This window comes from Mus musculus, chromosome 4, assembly GCF_000001635.26.
Source record: "Mus musculus strain C57BL/6J chromosome 4, GRCm38.p6 C57BL/6J".
NCBI lineage: Eukaryota > Metazoa > Chordata > Mammalia > Rodentia > Muridae > Mus > Mus musculus.
Window position 1 is genome coordinate 87,095,834 of NC_000070.6, and position 24,446 is coordinate 87,120,279.

Sequence of the window (24,446 nt, forward strand, 5' to 3'; positions counted from 1 at the left end):
AAAAAACCCTCTTAATTCCTATTTTTCTCTCTTTCTCCAACATTTATTATATCAGCAAGTGCCACACATCCTACCAAAATATGTCTCAATTTTTCTGAAATAAGATCAGCATCAAAACTAGGTATAGAAAGGACCAAGTTCCCACATATTTAGATTAGCATCTACCCCTGGAAAAGGGGCAGCAGTTGGGAAGGAAGGGAAGAGAGGTAGACATGGGACTGCTCAGTTCCCAGATAGGGCATTAGCTTGACTTAAGCAAGTCCAAAACCTCACACTGTCGAGAACTAGTTTCTGTGCTGGGGATTCCCCAGGTAGGACATACACTAGAACATGTTCTAGCATTTGGTCTACTGCACACGTCTCCTATCCTGTCAGATGCATGCTTATATCTGGATCTGAGCCCAAAGGAAGGAATATTCCAGCAGACAAATAGATGCCAGGCCTCATGCCTCCTGGAGACCAGCATGCTTTCAATGGTGATGTGTCTCGTCACCATCTGGCAAGGGCCTGAGTCGAGAGGAGAGCCGACACACTCAGCATCCATGGCTGCAGCCAGATGGAAGTGTACTGAAACCACAGGGTCTGCTTTCCAAGCCAAGAGTACATGTCTCTGGGAGCCAAGTTCAGTCATACAGAGTCCACTTAACCAGTGGTTACGGCAAACTGGCCCAGCTTCCACAGAACAAATAGAGTCTGTCTGGACTGTTGGCTTGGGTTTTGTGATGTGATGACTTTCCATGGTTTGTGACTGCCAGATCCTGCTTTTAGAGATGGCATCTACTTTCTATTTTATGGATCTAAATCAATTCAACAATCATCTGCCCACTTACAAAAAAAAAAAAAAAATAAAGGAATCCGATTTAGTAGCTACTGACTAATGTGCTCTTTGCATATCAAATGTAAGCTGCCAGAACCCCAGTAAGAAGCAATTTTCTTCTATACATTAACTGTTTTAAAGACCGTAAAAATGGGCTTTACAAAATTGGCATTTTCCTAATTCAGGGGATGCTAAAACATAAAAGCATTCTATCGAATCCCCCTTTCCACTGAAATGTCGTGGTTCTCATTAATAGTATTTTTGAAGTGTCACTAGCTAATTTTTTTATTCATCATCATATCAGTGCCATCACTTGTGTGTGTGTGTGTGTGTGTGTGTGTGTGTACATACATGTGTGCCAAGATACATATGTGGGGTCGGGGTCAGAGGACAACTTTCGGAAGTTGGTTCTTTCCTTCCACAGTAGAAGCTAGGGGTAGAATCCAGATTCTCAAGCTTGCACAGCAAATACTCTTAATACCTAATACCTGAGCTCTCTCCCCAGCCCTCCAGCTTATTGTGTGTAAGTGTGTGTGTGTGTGTGTTGAATGAGGTGTGTATATAATTTTATCTTTAAATTAGCATATCTTTTAATTAGCATACATCAGGCTTCCTTTGGAGTTTTCACGCTTATTTACTTTTGGGTAACCCTACCCAGTCTGCTGTTTTGGCATGGCGCTGCCACTCTACTAATTTCCATCAACATTAAATCAGGTCCCCAAATAACACAGGCTATTTCCATTGCTCTTGGTTGCCCATCTGAACTAGATGATAAAACTTTATTGGTTGCAGGACATAGAAAAATGAATGTAGGTAGAAGACAGCCTTCTCAGGGGCGCACCAACATGGTTGTATCTTTAAGGTAATGGGTACCACATGCTTGTTAGTACAAAATAGGAGGTATACATTTTACATAGGTTTACCTCCTGATTCCTTACAACGAGCCTGCGAGAGGAGATAGGGAAACCGAGGAAGGGAATGATGAGATCTGTCGTTCAAAGCAGGTACCACGTGGAAGAGCCGGACACAATGGGTATGCCTCATGTCTGTGCCCTCAGCCAGCAATGCGCCCTCTACATTACCTTGTTAACTTCAATGATGGCTTTTGTTTCCTTTACTTGACCCTAGCTCACACAAATTTTCATCTAAAGTAGTATGACTGAAATACAGGGATCTCAAATTTATGCTTTGGAAAGCCTGGATTTTCATGTTTCAGTTACTGAATGCTTGTATCTGGTTGTTCATGTAGAACATTTGCCGTCATTAATGGTACCTGTTTGCATGGGAGCTTTTCTAAGCTTGTGACTATATTGGTCTTCTCATTCTGTGAGCTCTCAAGCCGAAAAGCATATTTACCTAATCAAGGGCTTCTTCACTACACTAACTGAAACATTTCAGAACAGATTTTGAACAAGCATGAAACTAAGCAAGGAGATTAAATACTCACAGTACTGGCCTGTGAGAAACATCCCGTTCTTTTATTACATTGTTTTGAAAAGTCTCCCTAACCTCTGGTGGAATCACCATGCCTGACCTCAAGCTGTACTACAGAGCAATTGTGATTAAAAACTGCAGGGTACTGGTACAACGACAGACAGGTTGATCAATGGAATAAAATTGAAGACCCAGAAATGAACCCACACACCTATGGTCACCTGATCTTTGACAAGGGAGCTAAAACCATCCAGTGGAAAAAAGACAGCATTTTCAACAAATGGTGCTGGCACAACTGGCGGTTATCATGTAGAAGAATGCGAATTGATCCATTCCTATCTCCTTGTACAAAGCTCAAGTCTAAGTGGATCAAAGACCTCCACATAAAACCAGAGACACTGAAATTTATAGAGGAGAAAGTGGGGAAAACCCTCGAAGATATGGGTACAGGGGAAAAATTCCTGAACAGAACAGCAATTGCCTGTGCTGTAAGATCAAGAATTGACAAATGGGACCTCATAAAATTGCAAAGCTTCTGTAGGGCAAAAGATACTGTCAATAAGACAAAAAGGCCATCAACAGATTGGGAAAGAATTTTTACCAATCCTAAATCTGAGAGGGGACTAATATCCAAAATATACAAAGAGCTCAAGAAGCTGAACTCCAGAAATTCAAATAATCCCATTAAAAATGGGGTACAGAGCTAAACAAAGAATTCTCAACCGAGGAATACCGAAAAGCTTAGAAGCAATTGAAAAAACGTTCAACATCCTTAATCATCAGGGAAATGCAAATCAAAACAACCCTGAGATTCCACCTCACACCAGTCAAAATGGCTAGGATCAAAAATTCAGGTGACAGAAGATGCTGGCGAGGATGTGAAGAAAGAGGCACACTCCTCCATTGCTGGTGGGATTGCAAGCTTGTACAACCACTCTGGAACTCAGTCTGGTGGTTCCTCAGAAAACTGGACATAGTACTACCGGTTGATCCAGCAATACCTCTCCTGGGCATATACCCAGAAGATGTTCCAACTGGTAATGAGGATGCATGCTCTACTATGTTCATGGCACCCTTATTTATAATAGCCAGAGGCCGGAAAGAACCCAGATGTCCCTCAACAGAGGAATGGATACAGAAAATGTGGTACATTTACACAATGGAGTACTACTTAGCTATTAAAAACAATGAATTTATGAAATTCTTGGGCAAATGGATGTATCTGGAGGGCATCATCCTGAGTGAAGTAACCCAATCACAAAAGAAGTCACTTGATATGCACTGATAAGTGGATATTAGCCCAGAAACCTAGAATACCCAAGATACAACTTCCAAAACACAAGAAAATCAAGAAGGAAGACCAACTCGTGGATACTTCATTCCTCCCTAGAATAGGGAATAAAATATCCATGGAAGGAGTTGCAGAGACAAAGTTTAGAGCTAAGGCGAAAGGATGGACCATCCAGAGACTGCCCCACCTGGGGGTCCATCCCATAATCAGCCACCAAACGCAGACACTATTGCATACGCCAGCAAGATTTTGCTGAAAGGACCCTGATATAGCTGTCTCTTGTGAGGCTTTGCCAGTGCCTGGCAAATACAGAAGTGGATACTCACAGTCATCTATAGGATGGAACATAGGGCACCCAATGTAGGAGCTAGAGAAAGTACCCAAGAGCTGACGGGGTCTTCAACCCTATAGGTGGAACAACAATATGAACTAATCAGTACCCCCAGAACTCGTGTCTCAAGCTGCATATGTAGCAGATGATGGCTTAATTGGCCATCATTGGGAAGAGAGGACCCTTGGTCTAGAAACTTTATATGCCCCAGTACGGGGGAAAGCCAGGGCCAAGAAGTGGGAGTGAGCAGGCGGGGGAGCAGGGAGGCGGGGAGGGTATAGGGGACTTTTGGGATAGCATTTGAAATGTAAATGAAGAAAATATCCAAGAAAAAAAAGAAAAAAAAAGTCTCTCTAGATCAGCAGTTCTCAACCTAGGAGTTGAGACCCCTTGGGGGTATAGTATATCAGATATACTACACTGGTTACATTACAATTCATAATCGCACCAAAGTTACAGTTATGAAGTAGCAACAAAATAACTTTATGGTTGTGGGTCACTACAACATGAGGAACTGCATTAAAGGGGTGCAGCACTAGGAAGGTTGAGAACCACTGCTCTAGATGCTCCCTGAAGGGAATATGATATGTTTTCAAACTATATACTGTAAAAGCAGTGTAAGGATTAGAGCAGGTGGCAGGTCAGACACTTCGGTGCATTATAAATGCTATTCTTAGAGGTCACTTTTAAGGCATAATAACACAATTCTCTTTACAGCTGTCTGGAAAAGCCAAGCTACACGGAACTTCTACCACATGAGGAATAGCATGTGCTAGTGGCTGGCTGTAAGACTGACACAATTATTTTCTGAACGCTTCTGCTCTCATTCACTAGGAAGAGCTGTATTATTAATAAATCAGGGCTATAATATTCATATAAGTAAGTTTAGAACATATGGTTGTATGAGGAAATGGAGATATTTTTATACTAAATTCTCCATATTTAACAAACATAGTATGCTTTTCAACGGGATAGTAAAGAATAAATGTGCTTTAAACATGTGGTGTTTGTTCCTCACCTGCTGCCGCAGGCAGCAATGGGAGAGCACCTTGCCTTGTCAGCACAGTAGGGCTGGAGGGGGTGCTGGTAAACCAACTCAGAGGGTGTGAGCAAAGGAGACCTGGCCCCACCGTTCCTCTGCCATGAGGTGGCCTGGGTGGGAGGTGGGAATAGGGGAGATGCCCTCTGTCTCTCTGCCACTTGCAGGAGTTGGGAGAGCTGGCCCTGGAGTCATAAAAAGAGGGAGAGTTGGCCCCTGTCCTTCGATGGCTGCAGCACTCAGAAGAGTGGGCCCTGAAACTCCCGTGGGCAGCACAGTAGAGCTGGCCCTGGTGGAGAGGGAGCAGGTGAGCCCGCCTCAAAGGTGTGAGAGCTGGAGAGCTGGCCCAGCCCCTCACAGGCTGCCACGCTTGGGAGAGTGGGCCTCATGTCCTGACTAGGCAGCACAGTGGATCTGGCTCTGGAGGTGTGGGTGCTGGTGAGCTGGCCCTGAGGGCAGGAGATCAGGAAGCTGACCCTGCTTCCTGCTGATGGCGGCAATGGGGGAGGGGGAGGTTGGGTGGCCTAGCTGGAATAGTGCTAGAGAGCTCTCCTTGGTGGTGCAGATAAAGGAGAGTCAGCATGCTGACCAGCTCAGCTCCCACCCAAGCCCTGATACAGACCAACTCAGTATGGTCCTCTCCAAAATCTATATCCTCTGCAAGTGATTAGCATGCACAAAAGGGCCAGACCTGTCAATCCAAAGCTGTAGTATCTCCATGACAACAACAGGATAACTGAAAGGAGTCCCAGTGAGGATCCAATATTGATGGTGTCACTGAAGCCAGAGATCTCAAACTAGACCAATAACTCATTCCAATGAATGCATGGAAGAGGCACTGAGAGTGATCCTGTTACCCAGACCTTGGCACACCCATACCTTACTCTTGGGGTTTCTTCATTGCTCCTGCAAAAAAGAAGTATACACACCCATTTCCTTGAATGGTTAATAAACAGACTTTCTAGGGTTATAAGGAACCTCTAAGGGAGTTCTTTTTTCTTCAGATTTATTTATTTTTATTTTTACACCTCTGAGTGCTTTGCCCACATGTCCGTGCACCACATGCATGTGGTACTCACGAAGGCTACAAGAGGGCAATAGATCCCCTTGGAGTTGGAGTTACAGATAGTTGTTAGTGCCTAAGTTGTGAGTGCTGAGAATTGAACCTGGGTCCTCTCTGGAAGAGCAGTCACAGGCATCTCTCCTGTCCCATCTAAGGGAGTTGTTTTGTTCAGCCCTTTGGTTTAGGCAGGAAATGATCCCTGGGCATGTGTATGGGGCTGGGCAGGGTGGTAGGGTGTGGGATGGGTGACTTTAATGTGCAAAAAGACACTAGATCCAGGTAAAATGATTGGCTTGAAGTCTTTTCTTCATCTTCCTACCCATGGGGCATTGGGAACTCAATTAGCCTTTCTACTAACAGTTTTCTCCACAAGACCATAAAAAACATCCTACAGGCCACAGGATGCACCTTTATCTTAGCACACTTCCAAATGGGAAGGGGCACAGTTGTGCCTTCGGGGCTAGCTAACCTGTGACTCCTTCAGGCATATCGACAAACAGGATTCAAGCCAAAATGCAATGGATTCCAGCCATTTTGTGTAACTAATGTAGCCCAATGAGAACTTTCTGGTGTCTACAAACCCACCTGTTTCTTTTTCCCACAAAGAGAAAAAAACTAGCTAGGTTTCTTGCCTGCACTTGGAATCCCCTTGCATGCTTCCACCCAGCAGGTCCTTTCTGTCCTCTGAAAATGGCCTTGCTACAGATGATCACAGCCTGTATCTTTGCTGGCAGCGAGCAGGGGGTGTGGCAGAATGTCATCTGGGGAATGTCACTTTCTTCTTCTTCTTCTTCTTTTTTTTTTCCCTTCAGAAAGAAATTCCTCCCAAGCCCTGGATGCTGAATTTAAGCATCACAAATGCCAGGCCAGGTTTGTCTTTGAAGAAAGGTCACCAGTGTGTGGGAAAGGCTGGTGTGGATCTGTGCACCGGGCTTTAAGTTGGGGGTGGAGGGTTGTCAGGCACAGACGGGACAAGAAGCTTCCTGTTTTAACATGTGAGCAATTAGACAGGGACAAGAGTGAGACACACTTTCTTCTTCCTTCCCAACCTTAGTCTTTCACACATTTACAATGAAAATATGGCTCTAAGGCCTGAAGATGCAGCTTTACCCAGTCTTTTTAAGTACTTCCCACCAGTGTTCACACACGTACACGTGCACGCACACATGCACGCACGCATGCACGCATGCCCCTCTTTGAAGGAAGACATTGTAACGTCTTCAGCTTCTCTTTTATCTGGTGCATTTTCCTTGGCCATCTCCCCGTAGAAGTCTAAATGTCATCCTGTCTTTAACTCTGACATCTTTCAATATGAGTCTTCCAAGATTTTCCCAGCTAAAATTAATTTCCTTTTCCATGGTACCATGAAGAGTCCCTCTAGTGTGGTGGCTGTGTTAGCAGCCTGCCTTCATTAGCAATTGACTCTAACTTTTGCTTTCTCATGATGCGGTGAACTCTTCATTGATAAGGAGCAAGGATCAGGAACCCATGTCTTTCCCACAGAAAATGAGTGATTCATCCAGAGCTTCCAAAGCCATCTTAAAAACTTACATTAAAGAAGCAGAAGCACATGGCCTGGAGAAACCGAAACTTCTAAGGAGTCTCATAGATGCGGAAGAAGGACTATGACTTGAGCCAGCTCCAGCAACCAGATACTGTGGAGCCTGATGCCATCAAGCCCGTGGGAATCAGACGGCTAGACGAGAGGCCTATCCATGCTGAGCCACAGTACCCAGTCCGATCCGCAGCCCCACACCCTGGGGATATTGGGGACTTCATTAATGAGGGCCTTAAAGCTGCTGACAACGACCCCACGGCGCCACCGTATGACTCCCTCTTAGTCTTTGACTACGAGGGCAGCGGCTCCACGGCTGGCTCCTTGAGCTCCCTCAACTCCTCCAGTAGCGGTGGGGACCAGGACTATGACTACCTGAATGACTGGGGACCCCGCTTCAAGAAACTGGCGGACATGTACGGCGGTGGTGACGACTGAACGGCAGGACGGACTTGGCTTTTGGACAAGTATGAACAGTTTCACCTGATATTCCCAAAAAAAAGCATACAGAAGCTAGGCTTTAACTCTGTAGTCCACTAGCACCGTGCTTGCTGGAGGCTTTGGCGTAGGCTGCGAACCAGTTTGGGCTCCCAGGGAATATCAGTGATCCAATACTGTCTGGAAAACACCGAGCTCAGCTACACTTGAATTTTACAGTAAAGAAGCACTGGGATTTATGTGCCTTTTTGTACCTTTTTCAGATTGGAATTAGTTTTCTGTTTAAGGCTTTAATGGTACTGATTTCTGAAATGATAAGGAAAAGACAAAATATTTTGTGGCGGGAGCAGAAAGTTAAATGTGATACTCTTCAACCCACTTTTGTTACAATGCATTTGCTTTTGTTAAGATACAGAACGAAACAACCAGATTAAAAAAAATTAACTCATGGAGTGATTTTGTTACCTTTGGGGTGGGGGGGATGAGACCACAAGATAGGAAAATGTACATTACTTCTAGTTTTAGACTTTAGATTTTTTTTTTCACTAAAATCTTAAAACTTACGCAGCTGGTTGCAGATAAAGGGAGTTTTCATATCACCAATTTGTAGCAAAATTGAATTTTTTCATAAACTAGAATGTTAGACACATTTTGGTCTTAATCCATGTACACTTTTTTATTTTCTGTATTTTTTCCACCTCGCTGTAAAAATGGTGTGTGTACATAATGTTTTATCAGCATAGACTATGGAGGAGTGCAGAGAACTCGGAACATGTGTATGTATTATTTGGACTTTGGATTCAGGTTTTTTGCATGTTAATATCTTTCGTTATGGGTAAAGTATTTACAAAACAAAGTGACATTTGATTCAACTGTTGAGCTGTAGTTAGAATACTCAATTTTTAATTTTTTAATTTTTTTTAAATTTTTTTATTTTCTTTTTGTTTGTTTTGTTTTGGGGAGGGGTAAAAGTTCTTAGCACAAGTGTTTTACATAATTTGTACCAAAAAAATTACACACACAAAAAAAAAAAAAGAAAAGAAAAGAAAAGTGAAAGGGGTGGCCTGGTACTGGCAGCACTAGCAAGTGTGTGTTTTTAAAAAACAAAACAAACAAACAAAAAAATAAATAAAAAGAGGAAAAAGAAAAAAAAAAGCTTTTAAACTGGAGAGACTTCTGAAACAGCTTTGCGTCTGTGTTGTGTACCAGAATACAAACAATACACCTCTGACCCCAGCATTCTGAATAAAAAGCTAATTTTGGAAAAAAAAAAAAAAAACTTACATTAAAAAACTTACATAAAAAGCCTTCCATGTAAACTTAAAAAATTTTTTGTGTTTATGTGTATGTAAACACACATGTATTCTCTCCCTCCATCATGTGAGGGTCAGAGATCCAACCCAGGTTGTCAAGGTTGGCAGGTGCCTGCCTTCTCAACGAGTCATTTGACTGGTCCCAAAGCTGGTGGTTTTGATAGCAGAGAATTTACAGATGTTTTGCATTAGGGATTTAACTAATTTTTTCACTGAAAAATTCAGTCAAAGAGAACAGGGTCATAAATATGTCTTTAAAATTAGTGAAGTAAGGGATGCTGGAGGGCTGAGGACATTCATGACTATGTTTTCATGGGACAGATGTCCCTAAGACAGGGTGGAACAGCAAGTTCTGCTCCTGTTAGCATGACCGGCTCTAGAATACAATGGGGAAGGGACAGGAATCGTTTTCTTAATCAGATGGGAACAAGATAGAAACATGCTACTTATTGATCTTCTCCCTCTATCCCTCCACAGTTACTAAGGTGAACGTTAATGGAAAGCAAGGGAGCATGTGCTCTACAGACAAAAGGAGAGCGGTTTCTGGATATGCTGGTGAGTTGTTTGTTTTTGTTTGTAGTTTTTTTGTTGTTGTTGTTGTTTGTTTTTCTGTCAACTTGATACAAACTAGCCTTGCCTGGGAAGAGAGAAACCTCAACTAAGAAAATGCCTGCACCAGAGTGGCCTGGAACACTTTGGTAAGGCTATGGGCATTTTTGTTGAGTAAGGATTGACGTAGGAGGGCCCTGACCACTGTGGGTGGTGCTACTCCTGAGCAGGTGGTCCTGGGTTATGTAAGAAGTCATGCTGAAGGAACCATGGAGAACAAGTTAATAAGCAGAGTTCCTTCGTGGTCTCTGTTTCAGTTCCTGACTCCAAGTTCCTGCCTTGGCTTCCCTCAATGATAGTCTGTTCAGGACATTTAAGCCCAGCAGGAGCTCTCCTTGCCAAGTTACTTCTGGTCTCCGTGTTTCCTTACAGCAACAGAAAGCAAACCAAGACACTGAAATAAGAAGGAAAAAAAAAAGAGGAAATAAGATTTATTCTCAGCAGGAAGGGATTGTTACCAAAACAGTCACCTGACCTCCGTCTCTCAGGTTGACTCCCCACTTTCAGGTGAACGTAGGGTGCCTCTCGGAATTATTAGCTCCTATCATAGACATGAAAATACTTGATTCACAGGCAGCCAAGGTTTGTAATAAGCAAGATAATGGGGTGCCTCAGTTAAGTGGTCTCAGACAGCTTTACAGTGTGCATTCATACAGGATGGTGAGCTGTGAGATGGAACCCCCTTTTCTCTTCACGGTGTAGTGGAAGGCAATAAAGGAGATAGGCAAGACAACACCGCTTACTAGCTAGTTCTCACGGACAAAAATGGCTCTGACATTAGCTATCGTGCCAAAACTGTATTAGACACAGGCAGTCATTAGTTTATGTGACAGTCATAACAACCCACTCAGTTAGCTATTATGGACTTCATTTTGCAGGTGGGACCTCAAGGTGAAACGCCCTGTTCTAAGGTCATCCAAGGAATAAGCGGTACTGTGGCATGTATTTGATCTGAAAGAAAATCTGCCAAATTGGAATAATGCAATTCAAACAAGCTTTATAAAATGATTCCGTGGAAGGATCTGGAGACTGGATGAAGAGATAAGAGCAAAACAATTCTAAACACGAAAAAAGAGCAACCCCTCTAAACACCTAAAGAAGTCAGAGGCCAAGGATGAAGACAACAGGAAAACACAAAATGAAAGCAAGAGACAGGATCAAGTGAGCTAAGGCTAGCCCTTGGCCAGTAAAGCTTCAAAGTGGAGGCTAAACTAGGTCACCCAAGGAGACCAGAAGAAAACATGTGGCACAGGGGTGAACAATTTAAAATCAGGAATTAATTGGACTGAAGAAAGCACCATTTAAGTCTACTGGATAGAGAAAAGCCAAGGTAAACATGTCATGGACACAAAGTCACAGCCAACGAGACAATATCTTTTGTAAGATTGAGGGGCTAGGATTGACTATTGAGCTTCATGCTTCTGAAATTTCTATAAAAAGTGTTGATCAGTATTCTATTTTACAGACGATGTGTCACCCACATGTATGGGCAGATTGGGAATGCTAGAAATAGGGGAGGAAGTGACTCAAAGTTTTTTGTTGTTTTTTCTTTCTTTTTTTAATAAAGTTGATTTCACTCAAATTTTCTGGGCCTAGAGATACTTATTTCAAAGTAACAAAACTAAGTAAATTTTACCCTGATTGATTAAAAAGAATTAAACCCAATTCTTCAGAAGATATGAGCACTGTTTAGGAAAGCTCAATGTCAAGGGATTGGTCCGCTAAATTGAAAGACTAGAGAGGCATACTGGATGCCTTCTAAACAGTGCAGGAATTCAGAGGGGTGGAGCTAAGGCTGAATAATTTTAATAATCAAAGAACACAGAACTGTTTCTTGAGATGGGAAAGTAGGTGGAGTTTTTTTTTTTTTTGTCCTTTTACAATTAAATAAGGAAGAGTATTAAGATTTTCTTTCTCCAGATAATATAATTGCTCCGCAGTTGGAATAAATGTGTACAAAACTGTGTTGGGAAGATAAGAGAGCCGCATGTTTAATAAAGGGAGGAGACGAGGGCTGCTGGGAACACTAGGTGTCAGCTTCAATGTGAGTTTTCTTGTGGGATTTGAAAATCACTTCTAAGACATAAGGTCTAGGACACGTAGATGTTGGGAGACAGTACAGCTGGATCAAAGGCTTCATTGGACACCGATTTTATTTGCTCTGGAATCTCAGCATGTTCAAGCACACATTTCTGTGGCCCAAGCATTGTCTATTCACTCCCAGTGGCCCGAGATTCAGCAGAGAAACATCAAAGTGTCTGGGGCTATGATTTAACTGCGGGCACTGAAAGAGTGTGTTCAACTGGCACAGGTTGCCAAGGGGCCATCTTGGATGTACCTCTAAGAGTGACGTGGAATAGGATAATCCATTCTAATATGCATATATTCAAAGTAGGGTGAATTTACAGTAGGCTTCAGTTGTCAACTGCTATGTTCAGTGTGCTACTGTTGCAGATAAGTGTTAAGGCATCATGGGTAAGAAGCACAGCCTGCAAGAAGGAGCTGGATCCTGGCTCTGACTGTGAATGTCTGACAACTCAACTGCTCTGGTTTTCAGAGGGAAGAAAGGAAACGCCATTTTATCCCACATGCTAATTTGTTAAAGAATCTTGGTATGTGTTGAACACTCAATACTCAGTAGGAGACTTTTTCGACCTACTTATTGTTAAACTTCATGTTTTACTTTAGACCATATATAAATCCTTGTTTCATTTTTAACATTTTAAATTTTTGGGGGGCATTTCTTGAGTCCTGTATTTGCACCATTTTCTCCCCTCTCTCCTCACTTCCGCTCCTCTTCTGTCTCTGCCTATCCTGTCCTTCTCAAGTTTATCACCTCTTATTCTTTCATTATTATTGTTACATGCAAATGCAATTTCTTTAGGCCATTTAGTGTTGTTAAGTATATATATATGCATGCTTAGAGCTGATCACTTGGTATTGGACAACCAATCTGGGAGGTCTGCATTCTAAATACCTATCCTTATGTTCACAGATACGTGCAGTTCTTACCCCTGATCAAAGAAATTTCCTTTTGCAACATACAGAAAGCATCACAGAAAAACCACAGTGATCATCATGCAGAGAACAACTGACTGTAGGTTGCTTAGCCCAGCTGTAACACCTATAATACGACTCCTACAACACCTAAGGCTCAGAAATATTCTGGAAGAGTGGGTGGAAAGTTTGTAAGATCCAGGGCACTAGACTGTCTGTTGTCAGATTGTGTCTTCTGTGTGTGATGGGGAGACTGTGCCTATGAAATCTCAGCAACATCGCTGCTTAAACAAGACTTGAGCAATGACAATACCAGTTGACATGCCTACGTGGATGGGGAACTCTTAAAAGACTTCACTCTTAGATGAAGAGCTAAAGGCATTTAATGGCTAGGAAGAGGAGGATCATTCAGTGCGAACTTTTATCAGCAGGGTCTTCTGGAACAGAGTCAAGAACTGAAAAATATACATGATGTCAAAATATCTCTGAAGACAGAATGTGATTGATACTAATTGGGTTACAGGGATACGTGCTAGCCATAAAGAGAAGGAAGGATGAAATGATTTAGTCATTTGGATGTAAAGAACTCCAAATGTATTTCTGCAGGGACTCACCCCAGTGTGGTTAAAGAAGTGCTCACAGAAACACAAAGCAGAACACAGCCATGAATGGTCTAGCTGCCTCTTCTCTATCTCTGGTCCAATGTAAGCCCTGGCCTGCAGTCATGTTATCAGCCCCCATAATCTGCTTTACCCAGCATCCTCCCACTCTGTGAGACAGCTTGGATTTAATAATTAGGGAACAGCCTAGCCTGTGGCTATGAGCAAAACTAACTGGCCAAATGGGAATAGAAGCTGCGACCTTGGCCTCATTAGAAATAGCAATGTCCTTGAGTGGACTACTTTCACACAAACAATCTGACCACCTTCAGAGAAAAACACAACACAGCATGCATACGCTCCCAGATTAAAATGCACAAATAACCACGACTTAAAACTAAAATAAAAACTAATTCACAGGTATCTTACAAATTGGCTTCAAGTCTAGTGTGTATGCTGGCACCCAGAGGCCTTCTGTGAGTTCTGCTGCCAGGCTTCAAATGCCCCTGAAGTACAGAGCTGTTGCTGTCATTTGCATTTGTAGATATCTCACAGTGAAACAGTCAATTTGCATTGGCGGTATAGCTATATGCCTCAGAGGTAAAGAATGTGCTGCCACCTACGATTTGAAAATGGAAAAATTAGTAGCGCTCCAGAAACGAGTTTAGATGGGAGCTTGACAGGATGAGGAATCACACGTCTGAAGCCTTGATCACTTCATTTGTCTTAATAGTAAAATATCAAATAAAGACTCTGAGTAAAGCAATCACACTCTACGTGGATGTCAGCCATGATAGCACCCGATTATATGAGGCAAATATGCCAGTGTACAGTAGTACCCAACTCTTTCAAGGAACATATTTCTTTTACTTCATTGGATTCCTGTATCTATCTAATGTCTAAGGTGGCGCTATTATTCTCTTACAGATCTAAGGGTAAAATGGAGAGGATTTAGGTAGCTAACGTGTCCAAGGCTATCTGGTGAGTGGGATGAGTCTGCAGACAGGCAGGCCTAACTCAAGCTGTTCTCTAATCCCAGGACACACCCAGTGAATTGGACTCCTGGGCAGAACTGACATTAAGAATTAAGGGACATATAGTCTGCTCCAGGGAAACTCACACCAATCTTTAGGTTTCTCCCTTTCTTTTCCTGATTTTCTTCTTATATTGTTACTGTTGTGAGGTTAGTTTTCTGGATGAATTAGGAGGAAACAAAACCAAAAAACCAAAAACCAAACCAAACCAACAACAATAACAAAAAATAAACAGCCCCCTCAATACCCAAACGAAATACCCAAAGCAAACCAAACCAACTACACAAAACCTCCAAATGAAAAATCCCTAAAACAAACAAACAAACAAACAATCATCAACAAAACTTCAAGATACCAAGCTGTGAGATGTGAGGTCCCTCTAGATGACCAGCCAACACATTGGTTTCGCAGTGAGAGGACCCAAGAATCAAGCCAAGGCTCTTCTGGAAGATTCTAAACTATTATCGGGTCCTCAAGCTGACAGCTGCGTGTGCTTCTCCGTCCTTCTCTGCTCTCAGCTTCTACAGGCTTCAGCCTCTCTCTCCCTGATTATTCCCTGATTTCTCCCTTATTATTTTCATTAGTATAAAAGAATTGGGTTTCATTGAGACATTTTCACATGTGAAGTAATGCTTTATTCTTTTTTGCCCAACCTGCCTCTTCCCAACCTTCCTCTCTCTTCTTTCTGGTTTTCCTTCTCCACTGAGATGGTTCTTCTTTCTGCTTTTGTTTTTGTAACCCTGGCTGTCCTTGAGCTTGCTATGTAGACCAGGCTAGCCTCTAATTCACAGATATTCTTTTTCCTCTGTCCCCGGAGGGCATGCACCACCACACCTGGAGTCTCTTCTTTAATGACACATATATATTCCATGGTTCTTTCTGGTCGCTCTTCTCTTAGAGGTTATAACTATACTTTCTTTTGTTTTGGAGATAGCAAGATTCTTCTAGCTATGGCTTTTCCCATCACATTTGAGGTTGGAAAAAAAAAAAAAGACATTACCTCCACAGGATGAATAATGGTGCCCAGAGATGGTCATGTCCTAACCTAGCCCCAGAAATCTATGAATACTTTCTGTGGCAAAGAAGCCTCATGTATGTGGTTAAGTTTAGCATTTTAAAATGGGGAGGAGGACATTGGGTCATCTTGTTTGTAGTGTAATCATAGGATCTCTCATAGGGAAGCAGAATTAGAAAGAAGGGAAGGTGTGTCCATAGGGTTGAGGTAATGAACTTTGAGAATACACGAGGAGGGACAGCTCATTCTTGAGAAAAGGGAACATGAGCAGAACCTTTCTGAAGTGTCCAGAGGAAACTGCCTTGTCAGCACCATCATGTTAGGCTTCTTACCTCAACAATTCTAATACTCTGTGTGCAATGTATTAAGCGACAAAAGTTGTGATAACTTACTGAGGAGCAATGGGAATCTAGAGCAGTCAACACAGTTCAAGCCCTCGTGCCTCTCAAAACTCCTGTCCCTGATCTGTCTTGCCTTTAGCCTATTTCAGCGCCAGTGACCAACCACTCATTCATCCAATCACTTGCCTCATAGATACTGAGTCCCTACTATACAGCAAGCTCCCTGTCTATGTAAGTGGAATCGTTCTTGTTATGTTGTGCTCAGAATAGTCTTCCCACCTTTTATGTTCTGAGACATACCTGCCAGATGAAAGGCAGCTCATGCTATGGGGAATCTCACCAGGCTTTGGTCTATCCCTGATACTCTGATATTGAACACCCAATCTAGCTAGTCATCAACTTAAAAAAAAAAGAGAGGCTTACTTATTTTTATCTTATGTGTATGAGTTTTGCCTAAATGTATGTTTGTGCACCAGCTGTGCACAGTGCCCAAGAGAGCCAGGAGAGGGTGACAGGTAGCCTGAAACTGGACTTGCAGATGCTTCTGAGTGCTGTGAACCAAACCCAGGTCCTCTGCAAGAGCAGCCAGTGCTCTTAACTGCTGAGCCATTTCTCCTGACCATAATCCTAAACTTCCCCCACCTCGTGCCATCCACTGCCCAGTGCCCAATCTTGGACACGTACATCTGTGCTGTAAATATGATTCCTTCAAGGAGAGAGACCTTTTAGATTCACGGCCCATGATAAGGTAACGTAGAAACAAGAGTAAGTAAGATCCTCTCTCAGCAGCCCAGGGAGAAGTTTCTATTCTTGAGCTCTGCAGACTAGTGGGTGTCCCCAGAGATGCTTTGCCTTGCGTCACCTTTGATCATAATGTCTAGTGATATTATATTTTACCTTCCATCACTGAACAGTTCTGTCTTATATGGGAACTCATTCATAAGTGTGCCATCTTCCATGCCATGAGTGCACTCAGTGTAGGAGACTAGAATCTGGCATTCACTGAGAAATATCCATGCCTAGGGCACAGAATCCTTAGGACTTATTAGCACAGGTGAATAGTTAGAGTAGTTAGATGTTTTCTTCTAGCTGTGGCATAAACAGCTTAGGGGAGGAAGGATCTTGGCTTCGATTTCAGAGGGTCACTGTTCACCATACTGGAGAAAAACCAAGAAAAGTGGCTCTGTCTCTGACAGTGGGAACATGTGGCATTGTTCACGTGACATAGATTAGGAAGCAGAGACCACAGTCATCCCCAGTGGTCTACTGCTGCAAGTAGGCTCCACTGTGGCCTGTGGACCACATATAGCCACAGATAGTTATGAATGTAGCCCAATAATTGTGACAATCATAATTTGCTTAAAATGTGAGATTTCTTTTGAAAAAATTTGGAAACTTAGTTGTTGAGGTTCTCAAGCATGAATTTTGTTGATGGCCATGCTGTGCCATAATGTCAAATGGTTCCTCCACAGCACTCAAATTACCATCGCTAGCTGAGGGGACAGGTGTTGATTTCCTAATTCATAATGGGCATTGTTTCAAACTTAAACCAGGACAATAATCTCCATTCTGAAAGCTTTGTTCTATCTGGACAGTTGACATTTTTAAGTTACCCAAATGACCTTGTTGATAACTTGGTTTTAAGGGATTCAATTATCAGCAGAATCATGCAACTGAGTTGAGTTTTATTTGGAGTCCCAACTTTTAAAAAAATTATGTATCTGTCATCCCTGCAAGTTTGTGGCTCAGTGGCTGGCACACAGCGGGTATGCAGTATACACAGAGTAAGCATCTCCACGGCCACAGCAGGCATTGCATCTGTGTGGACTCAGCCTCACCCTGCTCGTCACTGGAGTGACAGCCCTGATGTGGAGCTATTTTGTGGGTGATCCCACCATTATGCCAAGCCTACAGAGGTAAAAATTAAAAAAAAAATCAACTCCTTTTAGACATAATTTACATGCAGTGCAGCCCATCCACACTAAATGTATGATTCAATAAGTTTCAGGAAATGTCAAGACTGTGTAACCACTAATCCTTGATATAAAACCTTTCTATCATTTCGAGACGTTTTTTCATGCTCCTTTGTAGTCAGCTTCTCCCCTTGTCTCAGGAGACCATAGATCTGTCATTTGTTATCATAGTTTTGACTTTTCTAGACATTCACTTAAATGCACTCACACAGAGCTTAAGTTCTTTTCTCTTCTCTTTACCCTCTTGCCTCTATTTCTCTTCTTTTTCAGTGCTACGGATCCAGCCCAGCTTGCACACACTAGGCAAGTACTCTATCACATCCCCAGCCCTGAGTTTTTTGACAGGTGTTACTATGCAGCCCAGGATGGCCTTGAACTTGGGATCCCCTCTCTCTGCTTCCGAATGCTAAGATTACAGGGTTGTGTCACCATGCCTCACTAGAACGTAGCCGTTGAAGCTTGGTTATTTCACATGCTTGTGACATGTATCCATTCTGCTGCTTCCAAAAATGTTCACAAGTCTATTCTTTGCCTTGTTTAGGCCATTATCTTGGTGCATTCTTGAAATTTGTTATGAAGTCTTGTTCTTCAGTGCCTGTGTGCTCCCAGGAAGATGAGGGTCCCCTAATCATAGAACCGTCTGTCAAGTACTAGACAACACCTGGCCACATGGAGAACCTGCCCTTCTCGCTCAGTTAACTTCCTGGTACTCACTGGTCATATGAGCAATGTACAGTTTATCAACCATCTTCCTTTCCTTAAACATCTTATCTGTGCTTCTTATTTCAGGTAAACAAAGGGGTTATGAGGAAATGTGGTATGAGCTACTACTAACAATGTCTGTCTGGTAGGGCTGAGGACCATGCGCAAGCTGAAAGTGTAGATACCCTTTGGATGTGCCAACAACATATCAAACTACTTTATCTCCCTACGTCTGCCTTCCCACGTAGATCCAGCTGCCTTGTTCAACCCATGACTGCCCACAAATACTCCTGAACCTCACAGGTACTATTTACTGAAGAGACAATGAAAGAAATCTTCCAGGAAATGTGTGTAGCATGCATACATGAGATCATTCCCTCATCCCCTCAGGACCCTGTTTAGAAAGGCCACTCTCAATACGGACACGTGCTTATTGTTTTTAACCTAGTTATAATGATGAGATTCTAAGCAAGAAATGTAAACAAAACAAAAAATTTAAGTCATGCCTAAACATTCCGTTAATCTTGAAACTATAACGTAAGGAACTCATACTTTGCAAAATAGCAGGAAATTCAGAAGTATGTTAAAGAAGTATCTAGCACTGTTGGGGAAAAATATACTTCACTTGTCACTTTGGTTCAGTGGAAAATAAGCTGACTTAACAGTCTTATATACTGGAATCTCTGGTCAGAGAGAAAACGAAAGATGCTGAGGTTGCAGACTCTTCCCTCTGGTCTCTCTATGTCTCTAACAATGCAGGAGATGACTTAGGAGAGGCTAATGTTTCCTGAAACATATGCACAAAGTATTTTTTTTTACAAATGTTTAAACTGAGGAATAAGTTGAACAAATGTTAAATTATGTCCAACACACTCCATTTCCTATGTAGGGAAGTGTAACGAATATTCCCAAGTTTTCCATCAGAAATGGCCCTGAAATAGAAAAGGTCTGTTTTCTGGAAAATTCACTCACTTAAAATTCTTAGTCTTAGGTGTGGATAAATGAGGTATTGGCAATTCTTCACTAGTAAATGAAAGTTTTTTTTTTTTTTTCTGGCAAAATGAACTGAAGTCGTATAAACTTGTTCAAAGAAGGCACATAAAGAAGACTTCTGGAGGCTGGTGGCAAATGGATTTCAGCTCCCCTGCCTGTTACAACTAGTTGGTGGAGGATGCCCGAAACACTTCGCTGAGAACATTTCTGAGGTCTTTCGTATATGGCTGAAATTTGCAGGAGGGGCATGGGAGAGAGCAGCTTGGAAAAACTGTGGTTAACATTCCAGTCTGAAGGTGCTGTACTCCATTGTGAGAAAACAGTCTGAGGTGCCCACAGGCTCTAACCACCCAGGAGGAGCTTGCAGCATTCCTTGTGGTTAGGTTTTTAGGGTAAGTGGGCCCTTCCAGAATTGTGTCTACAAGCCCTCAGACTGGCGGCTCTGGTGCTGCAAACTGAATTGTGTGTCTCTCTAGATCAGGGGATGCATCATTTCCATAGCAAGAGCTTTCATCTAAGTCAGACTGTCGTGTTGGTTACCACAATGAACAGAATACAAAGTCTTTGTGGTTGCCAAGACTACAGCCAGCATAAAAAATGAAAATAGAAACACTAGACGCATACCTAGGAAGTCTGGCTTGCTATGTGACTTTGCCCCCTGCTCCTGGCAGCCATAACCCGTGTTTTCTCTGACCTTCAAAATGCTGGTGCTGTCTTCTCTTTTATGTTTCAGTCTAACATCTCAGTTTTCTACCCAAATCTTTGTTTTTATTCAACTGTGATTATCTATACTTTGTGAAATTAAATATTTATTGCCCTCTATTAATTTTACTCTTCATTTTTCTTACATGATACTGCTTAGCTTAACAACATTTTTTTTAATGTCATACATGACTTAGGAATGCTTCTGTTGGGGCTGGAGAGATGGCTTTGTAGTTAAGGGCACTCACTAGCTGCCCTTCCAAAGAACCCAGGTTTGATTCCCAGCATCCACAAGGTGGCTCACAACCATCCCTAAGTCCAGTTTCAGGAGGTCCAACAGCCTCTTCTGCCCCCTTAAGCACCAAACACTCAAGTAGTATACAGGCACACATGCAGGCAAAACACACATGAACATAAAATAAAATAAAGTTATTAAAGAATGCTATTACCGATTGAAGACAAAAACTTAAAAGAAACCCTTGTCTCTGACGTAGGAAACATCCAGTCCACTTAAACAAATGGTTATAAAATAAGGTAGACCATTTTATTTTGCTATTTTTTAAAGCTTAATTTATTTTTCATGTGCATGAGGGTTTGCATGTGTGCATGGAGGTCAGCAGAGAGTGTTGAATCCCTTGGAACTGGAGTTACAGATGGCTGTGAGTGACCATTTAGGTGCTGGGAACAGAACCCAAGTCCTTTGAAAGAGACACAAATGCTCTTTCTTAACCACTGAGTCATCTCTTCAGTCCCCAAGCAGGACATTGTAATGTACCTTATTATTTCTTGACTCTAGAGATCTTCCTTGAAAGGTTTTCCCACTCTTCCCCCTGGCTCTCCCCTTCCCTTTTCTTTTATCTGTATGGAAATCATCTGTGTTGTATGCCCTAGCTATTTCAGAGACCACATCACAGTCACATCGCTCCTATGTCCCTTATTTATGTCTACACTCTTCCCCCCCCCCCCAGATCAGCAGCTTCTTTTGCAGCTGACACACAGCTGTGCCACCCTCCTTCTTAGTCTATTTGCAGCAGTGGCACTGGACATGCTGTTCTCTTGTCCCTGCTCATTACCCCCAGTGTGCCACACCTGCCTTCCCCATAGCCCTTTACCTGCTGTGGACCTCTCACATCCCCAGGGTCTGGCATGCTGAGCTGAAGGGCCTTTGATCCATCATCAGGCTTCCTTTTATTGGGGCAACTGCCCATGTGGATTTGCTGAGTCTTTGGCATGGCACTGTTACCAAGTGGCTTTAGGATTCTGCCTACCTCTGGGTTCTAAGAGTTAACTCCTGTCAATTCTAGGCGGTAATTCTAGCTCAGTCCAGATGCATCTTTAAATAACCATGGGTAGTTAAGCAGAGTCATCATGAGGAGATTCTGTTTACAATTAGAGAATGACAGACATATTATTTTGACCTAGAGAGCAATATACGTGTTCCATATTGTTAGTTAAGCTTGAGGTGGAAATTCAGTATCTTTTTCCCCATGAGCCTCTGTTATCTGCCATCTACCTCCATAATCCAGCTTACTCCATTTACTAAGAATTACCTGTGTGGACTTTGTATAGCCTCACTTCTGACCTTCCATAGTGTGTTTACTTCCTCACCCTCATTCTCCAACCCCTGCTGTGTCAGGGCCCATCTCAAGCACCACTCTCTCCACAAAATTCTCTCAGACATCCCTTTGACAGCCAACACTATTCTTATGAGTATTAGACACATCAATGATTTCTGCTTGTGAGATTGGCTGGGAGGGGCTATAAGACACTCAGCTCTTGAGGGTCAGAGCCACACCATCCTCCAAAAATATAACCAGAAACTGGACTGCTTCTATCTTTGATTTAAATTCTGTCTGTCTGTCTGTCTGTCTGCCCATCCATCCATCGATGCATCCATCTATCTTTATTTTTGTGTGTTAGTATGCGCATGTGTGTGCCAGAGGAGGGTGTTGCATTATTATCTGGAGCCAAAGTTACAGGCAGCTAGGAATAGACTTTGGGTCTTCTGCAGAAGCAGTAAGAATGCCTAACCTTTGACCCATCTTTCCAGCCCTTCCTCCTATGTTTATTATGTAAATCACCAAGTCTTTGCCAAATCTGCCCTGGAACAGTACTGGTCCAAACTAATGAAGAATGTTCACTTTAGCTGATGATTCAGAAAAGTAGAACATAGCTGAGCATAGTCTATACCTCTGTGTCAGTTCACAGTGTGAAATCTGAACTTCTCACTTAGTAGGTTCATAAGGCAACAGCAGGGAAGTGGAGTTAATTGAAGAACTCACAATAAAACAATAACGTGTATTACCATATGCTGGGTGGCAAACTAAACCCAACGAAGTAGCCACTAATATCACCCCCAGTGTGCTGACAGGGGAATGAAAACCTGCAAGAGTTAACAGGTTATTCTACCCGTTTTCTGCATACCCACTGGTCCTGCATTACCCAGCCATATAACCCAGTATAATCCTCAGTCACTGTTATTAGTGGGTTCCTGACCTTGGGTTCTCTGTTGGCTCAGCCAGGATGAGGCACTAACATGAGCATTAGGAGACCCAACTGGGAAAAGAGAGGTTAGAACATTGATTTTTCCCAAGTCACTCCCTGGTGTCCATAGACAGCCAATGACTAGTTTTCTGAACCTCAACTCCTATCCAATAAACCTCTGTCTCTTGTGTTCTAATTCAGTCAGTAGAAGGATCTGAGTACTACGGATCCTGGCTGGTTTCCCTCAAACCCACCATCATGGGTTCTAAAGAGGCATTCTGAAATTCTAATGCATGGCATCTCAGAAAGCTCACCTTTGCGAGGAGTTATTCTGGGTATAAAGAGATAAGGAGGAGGGAAGTCGGTGACTTGTCCTGTTAAGACCCTATGAGCAGGGAATAAGGCCATGAGAATAGCCTGGCTAATGTGAACATTACAGTTAGATAGGAGGAATTAGCTCTGTACACTAGAATTCTGCTGTACACTAGAATGACTGCAGCTAACATCAGTTCATTGTATATGTCAAAACAGCTGGAAATGAAGGCTTTTATGTTCTCATAACAAAGGAATTATAAATAATCTATGTTAATTAACTCTGATTTCATCATTACAAGATGTCTACATATTAGAACATCACTTTTGTGCCCCACAAATATGTTCCAGTACGTGACAATCAAAAATAAAAGGAATAATAAAGAAGACAGTGGAATGAAGGCAGACGAACAGGAAGAACCATCAAGGCAGGAATCCCAGGCTTGCCTGGGAGCACCAAGGACTGCTGGCCCTCAGTGGAAACTGAGAGGAGGCAAGCAAGGGCTCTCCTTTGGGCTTCAGGGAGGAACAGACTCCTTCTAGCATCTTGATTTTTCTTCCCTCTAGGATGGCAAGGCAACAGACTTCTGTGGTAAGTCATTCCATCAGTGGTCCTTTGTTACAGTATAGGAAACCTTACCAGCTGTATGCTTAGCAATTACCCAATCACAAATTCTCTTTAATTAGCTTCTTTTGTGTGTGACATGCTTTCCACTGCCCTTAGCCCTCTAACTCTCCCAAGGTAAAAATAAAAAACCCCCCACAAAAACCAAAAACAAACAAACAAAAAAGCCAGGAATGGAATTTAGGCTGTGATGGCACCAAGAGTTTATCTTCCATACGATAGCAATAATTATGGGTAAATCTCGTACTAGGCTGTTATTCACTCTCGAGTGCCATTTGGCCTGGCACTAATGCCCAGTGTTGAAGGCCTGCCTCTTGTGTTAACTGGCAAAGCTTTGATAAAGAGGAAGTGCATGAGAAAGCTGATCTCTGAAAAGGCACACACAGGCCGGAAAGGTTCAAGTGGGAGGTTCAGGGCTTTCAAATGCGCTCACGGCTTCCCATGAAAGTTAACAGAACACCAGGTGGCAGTGCAGGTCCCCACCTTTGTGGACCATCAAGGCCTTGAACTTCAGGAACTGTCCTCATTTCTAAGGTGAACAGTAGGGGAGTGTGAGGGAACTGAGCTCCTTTTAAATGCAAATCAGCTTCTCTGTAACTACCAATTCTTTCAGATGAAAAAGGAAGAAAGAGCAGGCAGATGAAAGTCTTAGAGCCAAGGTGCTCTGTGCCACAGGGCAGCCTCTGAATGTTCTCTTCTCCGGACCTTCTCTGCCCTCTGTCTTTAGCATCTCAGTTCCTGCCCAGGTGAGCAGGTGAAGGAAGCTGCTGTCTTGAGTA

At 42.7% G+C, this 24,446-nt stretch overlaps 1 protein-coding gene and 1 pseudogene across 13 annotated transcripts in view; one reads left to right on the forward strand and one right to left on the reverse strand.

Moving 5' to 3' along the window:
• The window catches only part of Slc24a2 (solute carrier family 24 (sodium/potassium/calcium exchanger), member 2), a 247,529-nt gene that overhangs the window by 112,710 nt on the left and 110,373 nt on the right, over nucleotides 1–24,446 (reverse strand). The window lies entirely within an intron of this gene.
• On the forward strand, nucleotides 7,590–9,232 carry Gm34039 (predicted gene, 34039; annotated as a pseudogene).